Source organism: Molossus molossus, unplaced genomic scaffold, assembly GCF_014108415.1.
Source record: "Molossus molossus isolate mMolMol1 unplaced genomic scaffold, mMolMol1.p scaffold_m16_p_20, whole genome shotgun sequence".
In the NCBI taxonomy this organism is placed as follows: Eukaryota; Metazoa; Chordata; class Mammalia; order Chiroptera; family Molossidae; genus Molossus; species Molossus molossus.
The window spans coordinates 22,910,498-22,918,405 of NW_023425356.1; the positions used below are offsets into that span (position 1 = coordinate 22,910,498).

At 41.4% G+C, this 7,908-nt stretch overlaps 2 non-coding genes across 2 annotated transcripts; one reads left to right on the top strand and one right to left on the bottom strand.

Moving 5' to 3' along the window:
* The first annotated feature begins 1,584 nt into the window (after nucleotides 1-1,584).
* On the top strand, nucleotides 1,585-1,688 carry LOC118638103. Its single transcript, XR_004961060.1, has one exon. It is a non-coding gene; the product is annotated as a U6 spliceosomal RNA (small nuclear RNA).
* Nucleotides 1,689-3,082: 1,394 nt separating this feature from the next.
* LOC118638111 lies at nucleotides 3,083-3,192 on the bottom strand. The gene has a single exon (XR_004961067.1). It is a non-coding gene; the product is annotated as a U6 spliceosomal RNA (small nuclear RNA).
* Nucleotides 3,193-7,908: the final 4,716 nt, after the last annotated feature.

Genomic DNA, 7,908 nt, shown 5'->3' on the forward strand with positions numbered 1-7,908 from the left:
GTACCTCGGTTGCAGTTTGTCCCCGGCCCTGGTTGGGTCGTGCAGGTGGCAACAACTCGATGTGTCCCTTTCATGTCAATGTTTCTCTCTCTCTCTCCCTCCCACTCTATCTGAACAAAAACGGAAAAATGTCCTCAGGTGAGGATAAAAAAAAAGCTGACAAATATCCAAACATATCAAAACCTAGAAAAATAATATTCTTTCACATTTTGATGATCCATTCATCCATCCATGAACACAAGTTGCTTGCATGTCTTGGCTATTGTAACTACTGCTGCAGTGTATTGTAACTAATGAGGATGTAGATATCGAGTTTTCAGAAGTGGAATTGCTGGATCATATGTTAGTTTATCTCTCTTTTAAAACAGTCTGGCTTGCCCTGGCCGGTTTGGCTCAGCGGTTAGAGTGTCGGCCTGCGGTCCAGAGAGACCCGGGTTCGGTTCCCACTAAGGGCACATACCTCGGTTGCAGTTTGTCCCCGGCCCTGGTTGTTCATGCAGGAGGCAGCCATCCAATGTGTCCCTTTCACATCGATGTTTCTCTCTCTCTCTTCCTCCCACTCTATCTGAACAAAAAAATGGAAAAATGTCCTCAGGTGAGGATAAAATAAAATAGTCTGGCTGGTGTGGCTCAGTGGTTGAGCATTGACCCATGCACCAAGAGGTCACTGGTTTGATTCCTGGTCAGTGCACATGCCCAGGTTGTGGGCCCGATCCCCAGTGGGAGGCATGCAGGAGGCGGCCAATCAATGTTCTCTCTCATCAATGTTTCTATCTCTCTCTCCCTCGCACTTCCTTTCTCTCTAAACTCAATAAAGGAAAGAAAAATTTTTTAAATTAATCTAATTTTAATTAGCAATTACACAGTTGAAAAAAAAAATATATATATATATATACACACAATGAGAAGTTTCTCTTGCATCTGCCCCATTGTCATCTATAGCTACAAACATATCAGTAAGCACTTTTAAAAAACCTTTTTTTGGGTCTCTCCTGGGCTTCTTTGTGTGAATATGAGCATATACAAATATATATTGTTTTCCTCTTTCTTATACAAAAGGTAGCATCTTGCTTAGCTCAATATCTTGAACTCTTTCCATATCTATTTAGAAAGAGCTTTCTTATTCTTTTTGCAGCTGCATAGTATTAATTTTGTGCATGTAACATAATCTATTAACCTAGTTGATGGACATTTACCTGTTTTCAATCTCTTGCTATCGTATACAATGCTGCCATGTTTAATTTCATATCCGCACCTAATGTCATGTTTCAAGCAGAATATCTACAAGATAAACTCTTCTAGGAGTGGGGTTGCCCAGTCAAAGGCTATATGTATTTGTACTTTCTATATCCATTCTAAAATGCCCCTCTATATTTACCAACTTGCACACCCACCAGCAATGCATGAGGGTAACTAATTCCCTAAAACTTTGACAACTGTTTTCAAATTTTGGGATTTTTTGCCAACCTGACAGATGAAAAGTGGTATCTCAGTTTAGTTGTGTTTGTTCCATTTTTTAAAAATTGAGGTAACATATACATACAGTAAAATGAACAGCTCAATAAATTTTAACACATATATGCTGTGTTCACTTTGGCACACATATACTAAATTGGAAGACACAGAGAAGATTCGCATGGCCCCTGCACAAGGATGACATGCAAATTCATGAAGTGTTCCTTTTTTTTTTTGGAAAAACAAACAAACAAAAAACATATTAATGCAGTTACCCAAATAAACTGTACAATCATCACCCAAATAAAAATGTAATGATTCCCAGCACCTCAGAAGTCTCCATAATGTCCCTTCTCAATCAATACTTCCCCCAACCCTCACCCCTCCGAGCTAACCATTCTTCTTACTTCTATTGACATAGATAACTTTTAGTGTTCTTGAACTTCATATATATGAAATGACACAATATATACTTAGTGTTTCTGGATTCTTTTTTTTTTTTTTTTTTTTTGGTATGTGCCCCTAGTGGGAACCGAACCCAGGACTCTCTGGTCCGTAGGCTGACACTCCAACCGCTGAGCCAAACAGGCCAGGGTTGTCTGGATTCTTTTTTTGTGTGTTTGCTTTTAAGACTATTTTTAAAAAATAACTTTAAGCCCTGGCCGATTTGGCTCAACGGTAGAGTATCGGCCCACGGACCAATGAGTCTTGAGTTCGATTCCGACCAAGGTCATGTACCTCAGTTGTGGTTCATCCCCGGCCCTGGTCAGGGTCGTGCAGGAGGCAACCAGTCATTGTGTTCCTCTCATGTTGATGTTTCTCTCTTTCTCTCTCCCTTTCTCTCCTTCTTTCTCCCTCCCACTCTATCTGAAAATAAATGGAAAAATGTCCTCGGGTGAGAATTAAAAATAATAATAATAATTTTAAGGCTCCCAACAAAATTCATGGAAAAGTATAGATATTTTCCATATATTCTCTGCTCTGACACATGCATAGACTCCCACATTATCAATATCTTTCACAAGAGTAGTAGATTTCTTACAACTGATGAACCTACATTGACATATCATAATGTCCTCAAGTTTATAGTTTGCATTATGGTTCATCCTTGGTGTTGTATATTCCATGGGTTTGTATGATGTTTTATGACATGTATCCATCATTATAAAATCATACAGAGAATTTTTACTGTCTTAAAAATCCTCTGTGCTCCACATATTTATCCCTTCACCCTACCTGTACCCCTGGCAATTAATGATTTCTTGTATTGTCTTCACATTTTGCCTTTTCCAGAATGTTATAACCTTCATACAGTATGAAGTCTTTTCATTTTGGTTTTCTTCACTTAATAATATGCACTTAAGTTTCCTCCATGTCTTTTCATGGCTTGATAGCTAATTTCTTCTTTTTAAAAAAAATCTGGAACATACCCTGGCCGGTGTGACTCAGCAGTTGGAGTGTTGGTCTGTGGACCAGAGTTGCGGGTTCAATTCTAGTCAAGGACACATGCTTAGGTTGCGGGTTCAGTCCCTGGCCCTGGTTGGGGTTGTGCAGGAGGCAACCAATTGATATGTCTCTCTCACATCAATGTTTCTCTCTCTCTCTCTTGCCCACTCTATCTGAAGGTAAATGGAAAAATATCCTCAGGTGAATTTGCCTGTCATCCTTGTGCAAGGGTCATGCTAATCTTCTCAGTTTTGGTTCCAATTTTAGTGTACATACTGCTGAAGTGAGCATGCTAATTCTTTTTAGTGCTGTCTGGATTTTTTCAGTTAACGTTATGTCTGTAAGATGAACACAATGTTATGAGAGTAAAGGAGTCTGTTCTTTTTTAGTGCTATATACCATTTCATTGTATGAATATATTGATAATTATTACCCTTTCTACTATTGATGAACCTTTGGATTGTGACTTTTATTTATTTATTTCGATTTTTAAAAAAGTTTTTGTTCAGATAAAGTGGGAGGGAGAGAGAGAGAGAGAGAGAGAGAAACATCAACGTGAAAGGGACACATCGAGTGGCCGCCTCCCCAACGACCCCAACCAGGGCCAGGGACAAACTGCAACCAAGGTACATGCCCTTAGCGGGAACCGAACCCAGGTCTCTCTGGATTGCAGGCCAATGCTCTAACTGCTGAGCCAAACCGGCCAGGGCTCGGGTTGTTTTGTTTTTGTTGGTTTTTTTTTTATTCCTCACCAGAGAGGACATTTTTCCACTTATTAGATAGAGTGGGAGGGAGGGAGGGAGAGAGACAGAGAAATATCGATATGATAGAGCCACATTGACTGGTTACCTCTCACAAGACCCCCACCAGGGCCCACCAAGGCCAGGCAGGAACCGCAACTGAGGTACGTGCCCTTGACCAGAATCGAACCTGCAGCCACTGGTCCGCAGGCCGACACTCTAACTGCTGAGCAAAACTGGCCAGGGCTGGATTGTGACTTAAAAAAAAAAAAAAAAAAATTTCCGCCCTGGCTGGTTTGGTTCAGTGGTTAGAGCGATGACCTGTGGTCCGGAGAGGCCTGGGTTCAGTTTCCGCTAAGGGCATGTACCTCGGTTGCAGTTTGTACCCGGCCCTGGTTGGGTCATGTGGGTGGCAACCACTCGATGTGACCCTTTCACATTGATGTTTCTCTCTCTCTCTCCCTCCCGCTCTATCTGAATTTTAAAAAAATGGAAAAATGTCTTTGAGTGAGGATAAAAAAAAAAATTTCTTTTTAAAGAGCATTTTAGGTTCACAATTATTTGTAGTTTTTGACTTTAATAAATAATGCTACTATGACCATTCTTATACATATCTTTTAGTGGACACATGCACTCATTTCTCCTGGCAATATACTTAGAGTAGAACTGATGTGTCATGGCATAGGCAATTGTTTAGCTTTGGTTTGGCTCAGCGGTTAGAGCACTGGCCCATGGACCAAAGAGTAGCGGGTTCGATTCCGGTCAAGGGTACAGAACTCAGTTTTGGTTCCAACCCCAGCCTTGGTTGGGGTTGTTTGGAAGGCAACCAATTGATGAGTCTCTCTCACATCAATGTTTCTCTCGCTCTCTCCCTCACATCCTCAAGTAAGAATTTTTTTAAAAATGCCAAAGAGATATGACAACTAATACAATATGTGATCATCCAATGGATCATGAACTAAAAAAAAAAATGTTTGCTATAATGTCCATTACTGGGACACCTGGAAACTGAAAAAAATTGAATATATACTATAGATTAGATAGCAGTAAATTTCCTGATTTTGTAAAATTAATAGTGGTTATGTAAGAGAATGTCCTTGTTCTTTAGAAATTTATATGTACTGCCCAACCAGTGTGGCTCATAGGTTGAGCATCAACCCATGCACCAAGGGGTCACTGGTTCAATTCTGGGTCAGGGCACATGCCCGAGTTGTGGACTCAATCCCCAGTGGCTGGTGTTCAGGAGGCAGCCAATCAATGTTTCTATCTCTTTCTCCCTCTCCCTTCCTCTCTCTCTAAAAAATCAATGAAATATTTTTTAAATGTTTAAAAAAAGAATTTATACATATATAAATATATAATACATATATATAAAACCCTGACCCATAACCCTAACCCTTTATATTATATATTAGATATTATATGTTATGTATTATGTTTTATATTTATAAAGAGAGAGACAGAAAGAAAATGTTAATTGGCAAATATGGTTAAAGGGTATACAGAAGTTCTTTGTACTCTTCTTTTTCACCCAACTCCCCTCCCATCTAGCAATCAACAAGAAGTTCTCTGGATATATGAATCTGTTTCTGTTCTGCTTGCTCATTTTGTTTGGAGATCCAGTTGTTGATAGACATGTATTTATTGCCATTTTATTGTTCATATTTTTGTATCTTCCTCAAAAATACCCTCAACATTTCATATAATACTGGTTTGGTGGTGAGGAACTCCTTTAGCTTTTTCTTGTCTGGGAAACTCTTTATATGGCCATTGATTCTAAATGATAGCTTTGCAGGATAGAGTAATCTTGGTTATAGGTCCTTGCTTTTCATCACTTTAAATATTTCTTGCCACTCCCTCCTGGCCTGCAAAGTTTCTTTTGAGAAATTGACTGACAGCCTTATGGGAGCTCTGTTGTGGGTAACAAACTGCTTTTCTCTTGCTGTTTTTGAGATTCTCTCTTTAACCTTTGGCATTTTGATGATGATGTGTCTTGGTGTGGACCTCTTTTGGTTCATCTTGTTTGGGACTCTCTGTGCTACCTGGACTTAATATCTGTTTCCTTCACCAAGTTATTTTTCAAATAGGTTTTCAATTTCTTGCCCTCTCTCTTCCTCTTCTGGTACTCCCATGATGTGAATGTTGGTACACTTAAAGTTGTCCCACAGGCTCCTTATATTATCGTATTATCGTCATTTTTTTGGATTCTTTTTTTTTTTTTTTTTGCTGTTCTCTGATTGGGTGTTTTTTCCTTCCTTATAGTTCAAATTGGTGGTTTGCTTCTTGGCTTCACTTACTCTACTATTGATTCCCTGTAAATTATTCTTTATTTCAGTTAGTGCATCCTTCATTTCTGACTGGTCCTTTATTATGCTCTTTAGGCCCTCACTAAGTTCATTGAGCATCCTTAAAAGCGGTGTTTTAAACTCTGCACCTGTTAGATTGCTTATCTCCATTTTATTTAGTTCTTTTCCTGGAGTTTTGTTCTGTCTTTTCATTTGGGACATGTTTCTTTGTCCCTGTGTTTGTTTCTTTGTATTAGGTAGAGTTGCTATGTCTCCTAGGCTTCCTAGGGTGGCCTATTGTAGTAGGTGCCCTGTAGGGTCCACTGGCACAGCCTCCCTGATCACCCAGCTGGGCCCTCAAGGTGCACCCCTAGTGTGGACTTTACACCCTTTTGTTGTAATTGAGTCTTGATTGTTTTGGCACATCAATGGGAGGGTTTTACTCAGGTTGATCAGCTGCAAGGACTGGCTGTGCCCACTGACCACTGACCTCTGACTACCTTAGAGGATCAGCTGTGCAGGGGCCCACCACACAGAGCAAGACTTACTTCAGCAGTGCTCTAGTACCCCGAGTCTATTCCTTGAGTGTGTCACTTGCGGAGGTGGGTGGGTGGTGGTGCTTCAATATCGTCTGAAGCTGTCCACTGGGTGTGCCAGCTCTGGGGCAAGGTCAGCCACTGCCTGTGTTCTACCCACGACCACCAGGCATAAGTTACAAAACAGTCTGCAGATGGCTGCTTCTTGTGCTGGGCTTGGAGGTGCCCAGGCAAAGCCAAGCTGTGAACCAACGCTGGCTGCTTCTAGTGCCAGGCTTGGGGTCACTTAGGGAGAGGTACGTGGCCTACTGTGGCCAGATGCTGCTTGTTTGAGAGAATTTAGGAAAATCTCTGAAGCAGGAGCCCAAACAGGCCAATCCTATGGTAAAGCCACTGGAAATAGCTTGGGTGGGCCTGAAAGTTGGGTGGGGTAGGGCCTCAGGGAATCACCAGGGTGGGGCAAACAGTGTGAGCCAGGTTGCTGGAGTCCCAGATATGGCACCCATCTGCCGGCCTTATAGGGGAAGGGCTCACCAAAGGAACAATGGCCTTCAACAGCAAGTCTGTCCAGGAGAAAGCTGCCTCTCCAGTCCTTGCCCCAATGCCAAACAACTCAGTTCTTCCCCTGATGTCTCTGATGCCTTTCAAGCTGCCTCTCCTCCATGCTGGAGCTCAGAGGGAACGGGTCCCCGTAAGTCCGTGCTTGGGCCCTATAAGAGGAGCTGTCTGGGGCTCCAGAAGTCTCAGCCTCCCTCAGCCTCAGTTCCCACTGGTTTCTCCAGCCAGAAGTTATGGGACTTCTCTTTCTGGGACTGGAACCCTGAGCTGGGTGCCTGGTGTGGGACGGGGACCCCTCAGTCCTCAGGGAGGACCTTCACAGCCAGGTGCCCCTCCTGATTTTTATCCACCACACGTGGGTGTGGGACCAGCCAGTCCGTGCCTCTGCCCCTCCTACCAGTCTCGATGTGGCTACTTCTTTAATTTTCTAGTTGTAGGACTTCCATTCAGCTTGATTTCAGACAATTCTGAAGGATGTTTGTTGTAGTTTAGTTGTAATTTTGATGCGGTTGTGGGAGGAGGCTAGTACTCAAGTTTTTACTTTTAATGAAGTCCAGTATACCTATTTTTTCTTTTGTTGCTCATGCTTTTGGTGTTATATCTAAGAATTCATTGCTAAATCCAAATCATGAAGATTTACCCCTATGTTTTCTTCTAAAAGTTTTATGATTTTATCTCTTATATTTAGGTTGTTGATCTATTTTAAGGTAGGGGTCCAATTTCATACTTAAAATTTTATTTTATTTTTTTATTAATTAATTTATTTTTGATACAGAAGTTTCTCCTTTTCCCCCCATTGACACCCTCCTTTCAATCCTGCTCCACTCCTCAGTATTGTTGTCTGTCCATTGGCATTTTATTTTTTCCATCACCATTTATCACCTTTAT